General features: G+C 40.8%; 1 protein-coding gene across 2 annotated transcripts in view; it reads right to left on the minus strand.

Annotated features, from left to right (window-relative positions):
- dlc1 (DLC1 Rho GTPase activating protein) overlaps positions 1 to 17,863 on the minus strand; it is a 512,227-nt gene that overhangs the window by 279,149 nt on the left and 215,215 nt on the right. The gene's annotated exons all lie outside the window — the stretch shown is intronic.

Here is a 17,863-nt window from a genome sequence, read left to right on the forward strand (position 1 = left end):
GACATTGAGACCATATTCTGACTTCAGAAGGGTCAGGCGTATGTAGATGGCAGGATTCTTCCAGGATCCAGCCAGTTAAGAGGCTGCCATCACATTTGCTGCCAGGTGAATGGTGGCTATGGCCCTAAGGTGGCATGGCAGAGTAGCTCGGCCCACACTAAAGGAGCTGACCCTCTACGGTGAGACCAGTCATGTGATGGCTGAGCTGACAGGGAGATAGGGAGCCACTGCTGCCACCATTAGAGGCCATGTTAGGGTAAAAAGCTCATGGTGTTTGGCCACCAGAGCCAACTATATCTAGAATTCCTTCACTCAGTGTTAAGGCTGTGACATGGACAAAGAGTAACCTTGTCATTTGCTGCCGATAAATTCTTTCACAGTCTCAGACTCGGTTATTGAAGCCTCATCCTCTCACTTGGGGCAGAGGAAAGGCAATACAGCATGGGCTTGTCCAATGCTTGCAAAATTCCATTTGCATTCAAAAACTGGGAGCGAAGTGGCCTGCTAAATGCTTGAATAGAGAGCCATCTCAGGCTATCGAAGTGAGGGGTTTGGGGCATTGGGTACCAGTTTCTGAAAAATCTCCTGGAGGTTGGTACACATCATGGAGCTTTGGTGTGAGGGAGTCCAGACTTCCATTCTACTTCTATTCTGAAAGCTGCCTCCACAGGCCTGGTCAGATTCATCTCTAAACATTCAAATAAATGAATGTTCAGGAATGTAGAGGAATATCAGGTGAGGTTTAGTAGGTGGCCAATCCAATATAGCCTGTTGTACACTTTGTCCAATTTATCTTGGCTTATAATGAAAACCTCATCAGTTTATTTCTGCAGACTGTAAGGAAAGGTTTGTATTTTCTAAGTTTAACCAACTGAGCATGGCTTCCTCAAGCGCACTGCTGGGAGCATGAAAAAAACAGTCAAATGCTGAAAGGAAATTACAATGATCAACAGTTTACCCAGCAGGGCCCCCTTTCAGTAGTCTTGTTTCTTTGTATTTGGTCTTCAGTTCAGTGAAGGGCAAAAAAATAGTGTAGATGCAAATTGCCTGTTTTACCATTAACTATAAATAGTGTAAAACCAACAGCACTATCTTGACTTGTGTGGTTACAGGCTTATAGCTGTCATATCACTGATGTATATGCTTGCAGTAATAGAACATAGAGCATTGCAGCGCGGTACAGGCCCTTTGGCCCTCGATGTTGCGCCGACCCGTGAAACCAATCTGAAGCCCTTTTAATCTACACTATTCCATGATCATCCATATGTTTATCCAATGACCATTTAATACCCCTAAAGTTGGCGAGTCTACTGCTGTTGCAGACAGGGCATTCCACACCCTTACTGCTCTCTGAGTAAAGAACCTACCTCTGACATCTGTCCTATATCTATCACTACTCAATTTAAAGCTATGTCCCCTCGTGCTAGCCATCGCTATCTAAGGGAAAGGGCTCTCACTGTCCACCCTATCTAATCCTCTGATCATCTTGTATGTGTCTATTAAGTCACCTCTTAGTCTTCTTCTCTGTAACGAAAACAGCCTCCGGTCCCTAAGCCTTTCCTCATAAGACCCTCCCTCCATCCCAGGCAACATCCTGGTATATCTCCTCTGCACCCTTTCCAATGCTTCCACATCCTTCCTATAATGTGGCGACCAGAGCTGTACGCAATACTCCAAATGTGGCCGCACCAGAGTTTTGTACAGCTGCAACATGACCTCATGGCTCCGAAACTCAATCCCTCTACCAATAAAACCTAACACACCGTACACCTTCTTAACAAGCCTATCAACCTGGGTGGCAACTTTCAGGGATCTATGCACATGGACACCGAGATCTCTCTGCTCATCCACACTACCAAAATCTTACCATCAGCTCAGTATTCTGTATTCCTGTTACTCCTTCCAAAGTGAATCATCTCACACTTTTCCGCATTAAACTCCCACTTTCCACCTCTCAGCCCATCTCTGCAGCTTATCTATGTCCCTCTGTAACCTGCAAGATCCTTCCGCACTATCGACAAGTCCACCGGCTTTAGTGTCATCCACAAATTTACTAACCCATCCTTCTACACCCTCATCCAGGTCATTTATAAAAATGACAAACAGCAGTGGCACCAAAACAGATCCTTGTGGTACACCACCAGTAACTGTACTCCATGTTGGACATTTCCCATCAACCACCACTGTCCTTTTGTTACTGCTTCTGTATTCCACACTTGGGCCCCAACCATGGATGCTAATTTTTGCCTTTCTTTTGGCATTATGTTCCAGCATATGCTCACCCTAGCCCCCCGAAATTTCAGAGCAAATTGTTAATGGCAATATTGAATTCTGATGTAATTTGCTAGCAATCTCATTACAGTATATGTTGGGGCTGTACATTAAGCTTTACAAACACATTTATACAATGAATTTTCTGTTGCTGGTGCCATTGCAGATTGATCCACAAAATACATGCTCTGCGATTGGTTACTACAGTTGCTATTTTAATCTACTTGTTTGGTCATGTCCTGGTACATATGTGGAGGCACTTGAACTAAGTCTCCTAGTCCAGAGAGAGGACTTCCAACACATCACAGGAGCCTCCTCTGCTGTTGATGTATATTTGTCAATATGGCAAGTCCCAAATCCCTTCCTCAGTGAGTAAATTTGGACCTGCTCTCATATATTAGAATCACAGAAGGAAGGCCAATCAGCTCATATCCAATTAGCCTCATTTCCCTGTTCTGGTCATTTGATGGGCTAAATGGCCTAATCCTGCTCTAAGCCTCTATGTTTCTACAAGCTAATGGGCTCCAAAACCATTGATAGTGGAAGCCTGGAAGTCAAGTTCACTTGGTATTGAATTAATCTTATCATTGATTTTAGAAACAGAAGAAAGATGAAGAAAACCAACGGTGAAAACTAAATAAAACATGGAGGAAAAAGGGAAAAAAATAGCAGTGGAAGAACTCAGAGGCAAACAGCTTCAATGTAAATAATATCATAACTTCTGCTGCTTTGGCTATGTCCAAGTAGTATCAAAATTTTTGGTGGGATTTTTTGCCATAAGGCCCAGCAATTATTATTTCTAAACTCACCTTGTGAACTACCTGCACCATCCCATGGTTTCTGTCATGACCAGTCCCAGCCCCACCTTACCATGGGCCATTCCCAGAGCAACTCACCACTCAATGGATGTCCTGGAACTCATCAGCATCCCTTGAGCGCACACCAGATTTATCAGCTTTTTGTGTACTCAGACAAGCAGTGACATCCAGATTTGTCCTACACTGCTCTTATATTTGCCCTTGCAGAGAAGAGAAACTTGGCACCCCGCTTAGACGGCAGGAACCTGGAGGCTCAGCTGAATAAAGTGGAGCAAACGGAGGAATCCATTTTCCCCAGGACCAGCAGTAGAGGCCATGACACCAGACCATGCCACCCTGGTCCTTCATTGTCACCCTGGTTCATGCAGTTTCAGCCATCTGGAGGAATGTGCACCAAGGAAGGAAGAAGGCCAATGACCTGTTCCATTCTTCCAGCCTAAGTATTCTCTCCAATCTCTCTTACTCAGTTTATCTCTACAGTGTACCCATCACCCACCAAGCCTCCTACTTCAACACTCTCCTTATTGCTGCAACATTTTCTCTCATTTGCTACCACCCGCCACCACTAACTCTTCATACCCTCTGTGCTTCCTACAAAATTGCGCAGAAAAAGCAAGAGCTGTTGACCCACTTTGATCTTTCCTTAATAGCTGCATTATTCCCGGAGGAAAAAAGTCCCTGAGAAAGGAGAAGGGCTGAAGACAGGTGATGGGCTTGCCAGATTTTCAGTGCCTCACCGCACTGATGGTGTCAGCATCCTGAATCTGACTGTCCTGAGCAGCTGACTGACCGTGTCCAAGCCTTTGGACTGGTTTTGGAGGTTGCTTTGACTTGACTTATACAATGAATTTTCTGTTGCTGGTGCCATTGCAGAACCCCTGATTGAAAGCTGTCCCCTTGACTTGATTGAGGCCTGCTGACCAGCATAACAAGCCTCCTAGCTTTGTGTCTGTACTGAATGGCAACTCGTACCATGACCCTGGTATATCTGGCATAAAAGGCAAGGCAGTGCAAGGCAGTGATCCTATGAGTATCTAGGTAGGATCAAGTTGAGAGTTATGATAGTGAGTGAGGAGCCGAGAGATGCAGCCTGGCTGAGTGAGTGAGCCAGGTGCATGTACCTGAACGCGTTGTATCCTTGCTGCAGCATTACAAAGGTAGTTGTTGGTGTAGCCTGAGATGCCGCTTTGACATGTAAAAGAGACCAGGTCAGACCCTTATAACGTTCTGCCCGCAGACTCTGAAAACCTTCTTCTCCGCAAACCTCTGAGAGCATTTGGTGTGGATTGTTTCTCCATGTGTTTCTAATTGTATTTCTGTCCGTGAACTGATTCCAGGCAGATTTAGACGAAGTATCTTTGCACATTGAACACAAAATGTTAACAGCTGTGTGAAACAATGTTGACATCATATACATGACCCAAATTCCAGCCTGATTTGTATCAACTGGTCTAAGCCAGAAGTGAGAGAAATTTGTTGTAGAAGCAAAACAAAAAGGAATGGACAAATGACAAACAGGATGAATATAGCTTCTAGTTTATCTTGCTTTATCTACTTACCAGTATTCATAATTAATTAAGCAATCACAGCTTTACTGCGCAGACTGTTATTATTTATGTAAAACGCTCTTCATATTTGGCGGAAAGAAAATCAGTGTTGAGAGTATCTTATAATGGGGGAGAAGCTATTTCATGGGTTATATCAAGAAAATCAGTCCAAAGTATATGTTTCTGACATATTATTTAAAATAATATTTTCATTTCAGGTCTCTGATTTCCATTTTAATTATTTTGATAAAGTGTGGTGCTTTTTTAAGTTGCATGGTGGATTGAGGCTTTATACTGCAGGTTTCCATACAGACCCTTTCCGATATAACTCACGTCACACGGTTCCTCATCCAATTCTTTGATCATTTTGTGAGCTGATCTTCTTGACACTGCGATAGATTGAACTTCATAATGATTTTCCAAATAATCAATTCTGTCAAGTGAGGTACTGGCAAAATTCACCCTTACGTCTTCCGGCATCCAAGTTGTGAAATAAACTAATATCAAGATAATGTAATAAAGGAGACGAAGACTTATTATATTATGCACATTGTAACTTTTTAATCGGTCAACTACGCTCTCAGAGCCCCTCCTTAAATAACGGTTTGAAGACTTGAAATACAGATATTTGAATTTGAAATAGCTGAAGTGTAGAAAGTACAGTAATTATCTGACAATTTTACACTTGTTGCTCTATATGTAAAATTCTTAGCTATATGGGAAATTCTGTAGCACAATGGGTAACATTCCTGCCCATGAGCTGGAGGCTCTATGTTCAAGTCCCACTCCAAGACCTGATGACCAAGGAATGTAAACAGGGTGATTGTAAACTTGCAAATCCTTCCAACACATCTATACTGAGTGATGATTGTAAGAGCGAGCCTGGGTCAGCAATGCTTCTCAGCTCCCAGTCCTGGATAAATGGGGAAGGTTATTGAGAGGAAGGGCATGAGTTTGTTACGAAGTTTAATTTACAGACAATGAGTATTTAATGCCATTGACTGGTTCGGTACTAGAGGCTTGCATTTATAAGAAACCACCTCTAAACGATCCACGACACTGTTGTAAATGACTGCAGAAGCCAAAAGACCTGCACACTGGCCAAACTCCATATGAATCACAAAATGAATGCCAATGAAATATAATTCCAAAACACCAGTGAAAAGTATGTGTAAAATGTGATAATTCTCTGTAATAACAATGGAATTTAATGTATCCAGTTACTGTGAACAGCGACCCTGCACTATATTAGAAAACATTTGGTTTTGACATGAAACTAAGTTTTTTTTTGCTTGTATATAGAATGAGGGTATCGCTGTCAAGCCCATCCCTAATTGTCCTGGAGAAGGTGGTAATGAACTGCCTTCTTGAGCTTTGCAGCCCTGTGGTGTAAAGCACCCCCTATTCCATTAGTAAGGGAGTTCCAAGAATTTTATCCAGTAATACCCAAGTCTGGATGATGAATGACCAGGAGGGAAACTTGCAGTTGGTTGTGTCTCCAAGTATCTGCTGCGCTTGTCCTCCTTATTTGGAGAGATTGTGGGTTTGGAAGGTCCTGTTAGAGGAACCTTGCTGGACTACATCACTGTACATCAGTAGTGAATGGAGTACATGTTGAAGATGGCGGAGTGCTGGTCAAATATACTGTTTTGCCTTTGATGAAGTTGATCTTTTAGAGTGTTTTTGCTGTTTCACTCATTGCGGGAAGTGAATATTAGTCCATGACACCGCAGATTTGTGCCTCATGATGATGAACCATAATCTGGGAGATTAAAGTTGAGTTCCTTGCTGCAAAGTCCTAGCCTTAGACCTGCTCTTGTAACCACACATTGAAGTGGCTATTCTAGTTCACCTTCTAGTAAATAGTGACCCAAATGATTCAGTGTCAGAAATGACACTGAATGTCAAAGGATGATAGCTGGATTTTCTCTTCTTAAGAGACGATTATTGCCTGACATTTGTATGGAACAAATGTTACTTATTACATCAGCTCAAGTTTGAACAGTGTCCAACCTTTCCTGTATATGAAAATGGACTGCATTAGTATATGAAGAGCATTGTGCAACCCAACCTGATAAGCAAATCCATACTTACAGTTACATTGTAACCCAAAAATCAACAGGTGTAGAGTTTGTAGTTTATCAAGGAATCAAGTGAGTAGGGTGACCAGCTGTGTATAGAGAAACAGAGTTAGAGTTTCAGGCTGCAAATCCTTGCTCAGACACTTCTGACAAATGACCAACAGTCTGAAACAGATTTTGAATGAGATTTTTAAATGAGTTCCATAAAAATGGTGGATAGTTTGCTTCCTCGAATTCTGACCCCATTCCTGCACTTTCCAATTTTCAAGCGTGCTTCTTAAGGGCGCAGGCTTGTTTTGGATGGGGAAGCTTACACCCTGCATTCCCAGCTTGGCCAGCTCCTTTATGACACTAGGCAGGACCTAATTTTCAGCACTTTCATGGAATTGAGTCAGGTTTTTAAAAGATCATGGTTCAACCATGGCCATCCACTTTCAAGGAGAGGCCTCCCTTCCTTTGAGGGGTGGAAGCCCCATTCTCTCCTCCATAGAGATGCCTGCAGCATGTTGTGGCTGGGCTTTGTTTAACAGGAATGGTTGCTGTTTGATACTTTTAGGATGGGGTAGCTGGCAGCACCCATCATAAATCTCAGACTCAGGATCCACAATGCTGTATATTCTCAACTTTTTATATTTTTTTTCAATCTTGGAGTGTTCCAAAACACATCACAGCTAATGAAGTCCTTAAGTTTATAGATACCAGTGTAATTTGTAGTGCAAAACACCGGAAACAGCTGCAATGTTCCTTCTTCCTAGAGAGAAAGCTGATGGATGTAATGACATCCTGGTGTGTAGTCAATGAGATTTTCTTAAAAAATATTTCCTCAGTAACTAAAAGGACTACTAAATTGACTGACCACTTTGGCTGACAAATTAGGCATCCATTTTCGGCAATAAGGGGAGAATTTAACAAAATCTCCACAATTATGAGTCAAAACCTATTGGAAGTGAATTTCTACTCAGGTTTTCCCACTTCTGCCCTATAACCTAAGCTAAAGTGCTGCTGTAACCATATATAGCTAAATGTGAAAGGGCGGGAAACATTTGCGGAAACACACTTCATATGTTGTTTGCTCCTATTGCAGTGGAGCATGTGATAGAACGGTTGCTTGGTTCTATAGTGTTTAGGCTGTGTTGTGGGTAGAATCAGCTTATATTGTAAGTCAGCTATGCAGCAATATGAATTATTCTTTGTACTGGCAACAGTCCTGAATGTTGAGCAAGTTCTATGGTGACAGTCGGCATTAACCCAATACATAAAATGGACACAATCTGTTTCATTTATTGCAAATACTAGTGGGCGTGTTGACGATGAATTTTAATTGGGATGCCGCAGAAAATAGCAGTCATTCCATCACATGGCATTATCATGTGTAGCTTTAACGTTTTCAGGATGAAGTGTGACCCATTCAAAAGTTGATTTGAGAAACATCTTGCTATTTTACTTGGAGATTTTACAAGTAACATAACAACAAGATGTAGCTGGACATAAAATTAAAAGGGACAAACTCCTCATGAAATGAACTATGTTGATGAATGACAATTTTCTAATGGCCAAAAATAACATTATAGAATGATTTTTGCTCCCGTTAAAACTCTGATAAAAAATGGACCAAGTAAGTTATGTATAAACCCAGAACAAATTCAGATGGAATAAGAGCAGCAACATTTCAGAAGAAAATAAATACATCTAACACATATAGGCCGTATGTGCATTAAGACCAGGTTTGAGAATTCACTTGAGCACCAGCCAGAGGTTTGACATAAAATGACAGAGTGAGATTGAAAAATGATCTTCAGTCAATTACTCGACTCTGAAAACAACTGAAGTGTCAGTGCCATCAATTGCAAAATGGACTGAGATAACGAAACACATGTATATGTGAAGATACTTTTAAGGCTCAAATATCTTTGATTAGATATAATTGCTGCCGTACAGTTGCTGACGCTCGAGCCTCTATTCCTGATTGCCAACATGGGAAGTGGAATGTAGGCTGAAGTAAATAGGGGCTGACATTATTTAAGTGACAATAATATGCTAGAATTGTCGGCAAACTGATAAAACTGAGGAGGAAAGTCTGCAGATCATAAATAAATTCCTTGTGATGATTTTAATAACATTATTTACCATAACATGATTGGCAGGGCACTATTCACATGAAGAACGAGGGTTGAAAACATTCTAGAGTGACTTTACAAGGAAATCATAAGTTCATCAAGTGGGATCTAGGAGCTGGTATGAGATAGGAATCTGCCTTGGTGATTATTTCTACTGCCCAGTCTTTGAAAGAAAATTGTTTAAATTGAAAGAACTTAAGTCAGAGAGAATAAGTTGAAGTCTCTGGTCTATATTTAATGTTCATTGGACTAGAGAATATAAACAGGAGGGCAGCTGTTTAAGGGTGGTGTGACAGGGCAGCTTGGCCAAGTGGAAGGCTCCTCCTGCATGATGTGGGGAATCAGTGACACTTCCAATGTCCAGGGTGACAACGTGTGCAGAAAATGACTCCAGGTGCAGCTACCAGAAATCCATATTTCTGATTCGGATGAGTGGCTGGTGTCACTGTTGAGTATCTACAAAGCTAGCACAAACCATGACGTGGTTACACAGCAGGTAAAGAGTGCACAGGAAGAAAGTGAATCAATACTGCCAGATAGAATAAAGGACCCCAGACAGGTAGTGCAGGAATCCCTCAGGGCTGTCACATTCTCTATTGGATTGTCCATTTTGGATTTGTTGCTGGAGATGGTTTCACAGGGAAATGCTGCAAGGCCCACGCCCATGGAATCAGGAGTAACTCAGCTGCATAACAGCAGACAAAAAATACTGTAAGAGTGATAGTGATATGGGATTCAATCATGAAGGGGAGAGATAAAGTTTTTTTTTGTATAGTGATCCAAAATGTCAAGGATTTCATTGAGTAGCTTTATGAGATTCTGAAGAGTGGTGAGAATAGCCACAGGTCATGGCCCATGTCAGTACCACACCAGGAAAAGTGGCCCAATCATGGGTAACAGAAACCAAAGTAAGGATAATATTAGAAGTCAAATGAATTACTTGAAAATGTAGTAAGCCTAAGTACTGGGAGAAGTTTAAGATTCAGCAAAGGAGGACGGAGAGATTGATTAAACTAGCAAGAACATAACAGTGGATGTTCAGTACTGCTATAAGTGTCTAAAATTTATGCAAACCAATGTAGGCCCCTACAGTATAAAACAGGAGAATAAGGAAATGGCGGAGCAATTAAATAATTATTTTAGTTCTGTTTTCACAGAAGCAGATGCAAATAATTCCCTGAAAAGGTTTATTGGAAAGAGGAATTGAAAGAAATTCATCACACTAACAAAAAGCTGGAGAAATTAATGGGACTGAACGTTGATAAATCCCCAGCATCAGATCATCCAGATAGCGGGGAAATAAAGGAGATAGCCATGGAAATAAAGGATGCATTGGTTGTCATCTTGCAAAATTTTATAGATTCAGAAACAATCCCAAAAGACTGAGGGTGGCAAATATTATTCCACTACTTATTAAAAAAGGAGAGTGACTGAAACTGGAAAACAAAGGCTGATGGTTAAACATCAGGAATAGGGAAAACATTGGAATCTATTATAAAGGATGCATTAATATGACACTGAGAACATACCAGTGGGATTACACAAAGTCAACATAGACTGATGAAAGGGAAATCACATTCGACAAACCTACTGGAGTATTCTTGAGAATGTATCTTGTGAATAGATGAGGCAGAACCAGTGAATATGGTGTATTTCAATTCTCAGAAAGTTTTTTGAGGTTATTTTAAAAATCATAGCACACACTCTTGGTGGTAAAATATGGTTTTTTTGGAGAATATGTTAGTGGGCAGGAAACTGGGATTTGAATAAATGTTTTATTTTCAGAGTGGAGATAGTGACAAACAGGCATCAGTGCTTCTGATGTATCAGTAAACTGAATGTTGATAAAGCTTCCATTTTGCTGCCAGTAGGACAAATTGGTTGCTGCTAAGGGTGGAGCAAAGTTTAACAAGAATTATCCTAGGAATGAAAAGAATATGCTTGAAGGAAAATAAAATACATTAAACAATAAGGTCAGATTAGAAGGTGAAGTGTGATGCTTGTGGGAGTACATAATATATTAGTGTCTGTGGAAATAAAGCTCAGGAAAAGTGCAAAAAGACTGATCAATTTATTATTACCCATGTTACGTTATTGAACAAAGTCAAGATTTACCTCAATTTATCTATTGCCTGACTTGCAACTTAAAGGCTTAAGAATTTTTGACCCCGGAATCTGTGAATTTGAAAAGTTGGAAATGCTCTTCTCCAGTAAAACATACCTAAGGTTGCACAGGAAATGTAGAATTTATTTCTTTGAGGTGACTTCATTGCCAAGCACAAGTCAGATCTTCTGATAATTTGGAAGATTTAGTGAACAAAGGGCTGAGTTAAGGTGAGGCTACCCAGGATGTTTGTAGTTATTATGAAACTGCTGTCGCCATACAGGAATGAGGAAGGGAAGGACCTCAGTCTGTACTAAGCTCCCCACGCAAATACCTACTCTGCATTCCTTTGGGACTTTGTGTAAGTTGATGTCAAAATACTTCAAGGCGACTTTGTTGTGTGTCTTACAAACAGCTGTAAATGGTTCTATGAAGTCTGGTGCAAAAAACAAGCTGCTAGTTTATTCCTGAACTTTGAAATGTGGACAAAGACAAAACATGTATCAAAACAAGTTGCTTGGCCTGACTTTCTTTATTGGAATTTAAAAGAGCCTGGGTGAAATACTGTGATCTCACCCCATTTCTACATGCGAGCATGAATATACTTGATGCACTTCGCACTTGGAAAAACAAATCCAAATACCTTTTCGCAAGAAGTCCCCATAATAAAATGTCAGTCTATGATATTATTAAATAATGAGATGTTCTTTGCAGTGTTGTTGTCAGGTCTGAATGATTTCTGTCTCTTCCTGTATAATTTGCCTTGCTTCTTCATTCTGTGTCAGCAGTCACCCATCTGGTAGCTTTCTCGCCCCTGACTCAGAAGGATGTATATTTAAATCCCACTCTAGGACGTAAACATAAAGGTCAATGCTGATACTCTGTTGGTGTACAATGTGGCGTTGCACCACGGGAGGGGCCATCTTTCAAAAGAGGCATTAAACTGTCCTGTCTGCCTCTAAGGTGGATATAAAAGATTCCATGCCACTATTTTGAAGAAAGGCTGGAGAATTTTGCCTGGAGCTCTGAAGAAGGGTCACTTGACACAAAATGTTAACTCTGATTTCTCTCCACAGATGCTGCCAGACCTGCTAAGCTTTTTCAGCAAATTCTGATGTTGTTTCTGGTTTATGCCTGGTACTGTTTTTGCCAATATGGTTCAATCAACATCATAAAAACAGATCATTTGTTCATTTAACCTTACTGTTTCAGAGAGCCTGCTGTTTACCAATTAGCTACTGTATATTGGCCAAATATTTTTTATATTCCAATATTGACTATACTTCAAAAGAGCTATAAGAAGTCCTGCAGTTGTGAAGGGCATGATATGATGATAGTTCTTTCCATTATTTCCTCTTTGAGACGTTAGCTGATATTGTTGCATTGTTTCTACTAACATCATCTTTCACAATCTTGTTTGAATGACTATTCCTCATGGGCGAGCTGAGCCAGTTGTTGAGAAGTTCAACTTGTGCCCAAATTGATACTAAGTGATCATATTAATGACTCCGTACACTGGCCCTTGGAGCCTCAGCTAAATTCACCTTCAGGTCTTATTTCATTGCTGCGGGCCACAGTAACATCATCTGCAACCAACAAGTCTAAAGTGTCTTTAATTTAAAAGAATTACAAAAGCCTCAGAAGAGCAGTTTGAAATAAAATTGACAGAACCAAGTAGGGATGAATTAGGGTGAATAACCAAAAACTCGGTCAAAGAGCTATTGGGTTCAAAAATCATCCAACGGCAGGTGGGAGATGGAACGTTAGAGGTTAGAACCTAGACAACTGTAGGCAAGGTCCACTTTCGGAATGATTAAAATTGGGAATGTTCTATAGAGTAGAATCAGAGAAATACAGTGGTCTCTGAAGTCTGTGAGATTGGAGTATATCACAGGGGCAGGAGGGGACAACATCATGAAGGGATTTGAAAATAAAGCTAAGAATTTTAAAATCAAAGCTTTTGTCTGAATGGAAATCAGAGTCGGTCAGCATAAAGGCCAAGTACTGTACTTGTGGAAATCTGAAAGAAACACGGAGAATACTGGAAAAACTCAATAGGTCCGGTATTATCTGTGGAGAGAGAAACAAAATTTTACTCTTTCATTCCAGCATGTCTCTTAAGAACTGTTGGAAAGTGTATTTTTTATTCTTTTGACAGAGGCAGCGGCTTAATGCAAAAAGAAAATTCATTTTTCAATATTTTTTACTTATGAAGAAGTCATACTAGACCTGAAATGTTAAATCTGTTTCTCTGTCATTAGATGCGACAGACCTGCTGAATTTCTCCTGTATTTTTGGTGTTAGATGCATGGGACATTGTGCACACTAGGATACAGGCAGCAGAGTTTTAGATGTTTCAAGTTCATATATGGTGGAAGATATGAGACTAATCAGGAGTGTATTGAAATTATCAAATCAAGAGATCATGCTTGATGGTGTCACCAGCAGATGAACAGAAAAAGGTATAAATTGGTGTGAGGCTGGATGAACACTGCAGGCCAAGCAACATCTCTTTTGCTGCTTGGCCTGTTGTGTTCATCCAGCTTCACACTTTGTTATCTTGGATTCTCCAGCATCTGCATTTCCCATTATCTCTGATCATAAAGGTATAAATTGGACAATTTTATGAAGGTGAAAGTAACAGATTTAGTGAAGAAAAGGGCCATGTGATTGAAACCCATCTTGGGGTCAAATGTGATGCCACGATTCTGAGTGGTCTGGCTGAGCTGCAGATAGTTGTCACAGAAAAAGGTGGAGTCATTGCCAAAGGGACAGCAGTTGGGCACCATTGCCAGTGGGATGACAGGAAATCAGGTATTAGGTGGCGATAATCCCACTGGGGACATTGAATACATCTGCAACAGGCCGGCTTCTCAGCTGAGCCCACAAAAAACCAACATCCGAACATTTCCTCACCTGCTTCTTGAGTGCTTCAAACAATTCCTTTCAGATATTTAAGGATCACTGGGACAGCTTGAAACCTTGCACAAATAGGTGAACATGCTTAGCACAAACTTTGCCTTCACATACCTAAATTTCACATTCTTTGCTGATTTGCCCATATTGTGAAGCCTAATGCCTGATTTAGGTGGCATTATAAATGACTAAAACTAACTTTCGACAATATGTATCTGATGTGCTTTTCGTGAAATAAATTATAATGGAACTCTGATTTTAACTTTCCATCAGGGAATTTGGTGATCAGGAGTTGACATCTCATCATGTTCAGGCAATCCATGTGATATTGTAATCAAAGTCAGAAGTCACACAACACCACGTTATAGTCCAATAGGTTTGTTTGAAATCACAAGGTTTCAGAGCACTGATCCTCCAACAGGTGCAAAATGGTAGTGTGGGACTTCTGAGTTTATCCACCCCAGTCCACCACACCTCCACATCATGTCATTATCAGGCTGTTGTTGCCATCATGTAATGAGTAGCAGTTAGTCACTTGAAAGGTGATTTGGAATGGAAGCCCTGTGTTGTTTCCCTATTCCTGGACGGTGAAAACAATTATAGCAGGATGACCACTGCGCTGAGATCCACTATCAATCAAACCTGACACCTTCATAGAATTGTACAGCATGAAAGGAGCCCCTTTTGTCCATCCCGTCCACGCTGGTTTTTTGAACATTTTCTAATTAATCTATTCAGAGATTTTGTTAGAGCACGCAGGGCTCAAACCCTGGCTTATTCTTAGGAAGAACCATCCAATTAGCCACACTCTCCTATTCTTTCATGGAGCCCCACAAATGTTTCTATTTTTGAATTACTTAATCAACTTTCTTTGAAGCATGATTGAAACGATTTAAACAACTTCAATAATTTGAAAAGAACATATAACCTTCAAACAGGACCTGTGGGAGACTGGGGATGGTTGGGGAGAGAGGTATGGTGAGTGGTTAGTGGTATATATGAGTAACAAAATCAATATACAAAACAACAATATCATAGAACCCCTACATCCCTGTGGAAACAGGCCATTCAGCACAACCAGTCCACACCATCCCTCTGAAGAGCATCCCACCCAGACCCCTTCCTCTATCCCTGCATTTCCCATGTCTAACCCCACTACCTAAACATTCCTGGGCACTATGGGAAATCTAGCATGGCCAATCCACCTAACCTGCACATCTTTATACTGTGGGAGGAAACCAGAGCACCTGGAGGAAACCCACGCAGACACAGGGAGAATGTCCACACAGTCAATCGAGGGTGGAATCAAATCCAGGCCCCTGGTGCTGTAAACCATTGAGCTACCATGCCGGCAATATCAACAGGCACAGGGCAGCTAGCAGCTCTGTGTGAAGATTATGGGTCGCAGTTTCGACTCCCAGGCAGATATCTAGGAGAACACAAAATTAATGCTAGAATGCTAAACACTTTATGCTAGAGGGGTAGGGGCTTTTAATCAGATTGGAAGGTAAATTTCAAAGAAGTGGCCAAATTATCTTATGGTACGATATACAGTAAAAAGTAAAAATTCAAGCTACAAGAAAGATGCAATCAAACGGGTGTACATTGTGCACTGATCATTTCAGGGCTGCATTTAAAAAAAATGTAACTGGGAAATATGTGTATTTGAGCTGCAGCACCTTTTCAGAAGCTGGAGAAATGGACACTTGTTTTCCTTAGTATTTCCAGCTGTTACCTTTGAAATCAATCCTTGAGATTGTTAACACAAACACTTCCCATAAAGGAATCTCAGACAAAGCGGTAACGCATTCCGATTCATGTAATTTTTAAAGCATCCAGACACACAACACAGTAATAAAAATTAATATGCTGTTCCTACTTTGAGAAATGCTATGTTGGAGCTCCCTCTAGTTAAGCAGCATCACGGGCTAGAAAGGTTCAACAGTTTCAATGAAGAAACTTCCATGAGATGATTGCGACACCATTGTGAAAGAGAATGAGTTTAGCTTCACCAATGATTTGTCATCCCCCTCACCTCAATATCATTGACAGCTACTATTACTGTTGCACACAAGGTAGAAGCATACTGATTTACATTCTATTACTACTTTAGAAAGAATGTCAAGATTATGGACAGTAGATCCATTACAACAAATTGTAAGAATGAACATCTTCAGATCATAGAGTCTTCAAAGTGTGGAAACAGACCATTCGGCCCAACAAGTCCACACCAACCTTCTGAAGACCATCGCAACCAGGCCCATTCCCCTACCCTATAACCTTGCATTTCCTATAGCTAATGCATGCAACCTATACATCCCTAAATGTTATAGGCAATTTAATATGGCAAATCCACCCAACTTGACCATCTTTGTGCTGTGGCAGGAAACCGGAGCACCTGACAGAAACCCATACAGACAGGAGTAGAACATGTAAACTCCACACAGACAATTACCCAAGGTTGGAATCAAACCCGGGTCCCTAGCCCCTGTGCCACCCGACTGTTGTGTTATAATGTTATGAACGCTGTGGTTTTGACACCAGCAAGTTATTTTTACCTGTTACAACAATGTTTATGTTATATCTCATAAAATAAGAAACTAGGACATAGGGTCCATGGTATTGGTCAACCCATCAATGTTTATTACAGTGCACTAATATATATGAATTTACACTGACATATCTTAACAAATACATTCACATCAGAACTAAAATTAAAATAATTACAAAAAGAACATTCCCATCATCATATCATGCTTCCCATGGCACAAGTTAAGATGGAACCTGAAATCTTTATACCCTGAGGTCACATGATATGATGCAATGATGATAACGTGAGAATGTCTCTTAAAGGTACACTGAGGTTCTGACCATAACTCAGTCAGTCAAGGACATAAATTTAAAATCATCATCTGTGGAAGGGGAAGCTTTAAGACAGCCAACAGCTTTATGCGAATAACTGTTAAGAAGCAAAGTGGCCCTGTCAGAAATGATTTGGGAACAGAATCCATTTTAGGTATAAAAGGGAATTTGATAACTGTATGAAAACCAAAACTAAAAGGATGCAGGAAAAGGGAGGGCAATGGAATCAAAGAGATATCCCTTCCAGAGAGCGAGCAGATTTGTGATACACTGAATGGTCTCCATTAAGTTGCAAAATTCAGATTGTTTTCAGCGGTTGGGAGATTGAACAGCAACAGAAAGTGCTGGAGAAACTCAGCAAATCAAAGGATTTATGGAGAGGAAAACAGAGTTAACATTTTGAGTCTGGTGACCTTTTGTTAGACTTGTAGAAGTTCAAACAACACCTTGTCCTCTTTATCTGCAGCTCTCCCTACACTACATCCAGTCCTGAAGAAGGGAAATACCTGAAACATTGACTGTTCCTTTCCTCCAGATGATGCCTGGCCAGCTGTGCGCTTCCAGCCTCCTGTTTGTCTACCTTGCCCACTCTCACAAGCTTAGAACAGATCATTATGACATATCTAAGAAAGAAGATATTGTTTTATTTAGGCATATTAAGTTAATTGAGCACTGGATAGTTGGAAACAATACAGCCTAAAATTCTATTCAGCTGGATCAAAGACAACAACCCCCACCCCCACCCCCACCCCCCGCCGAGCAATGTTGCACATTGCTAATTTTGGCTGTAGTTTTTGTGTGGCATCACTGATTTTCTAGCAGAAAAGCAGAGCCCATGCAAAACGCAAGGACCTTCTACATCTAAGATGGAATCCTTGCCATTTTACTTTGAAATCTTACACTCCCTAATAAATACTGTACATTCATTCCAAATTTAAAAAGGATCACAGAATTCAATGTACATGGAGAAAATGGACATTTTCTGTTTTGATAACAAAGTGTGGAGCTGGATGAACACAGCAGGCCAAGCAGCATCTCAGGAGCACAAAAGCTGATGTTTCGGGCCGAGACCCTTCATCAGAGAGGAGGACGGGGAGAGGGAACTGGAATAAATAGGGAGAGAGGGGGAGGCGGACCGAAGATGGAG

This window comes from Stegostoma tigrinum, chromosome 1 (genome assembly GCF_030684315.1).
Source record: "Stegostoma tigrinum isolate sSteTig4 chromosome 1, sSteTig4.hap1, whole genome shotgun sequence".
NCBI lineage: Eukaryota > Metazoa > Chordata > Chondrichthyes > Orectolobiformes > Stegostomatidae > Stegostoma > Stegostoma tigrinum.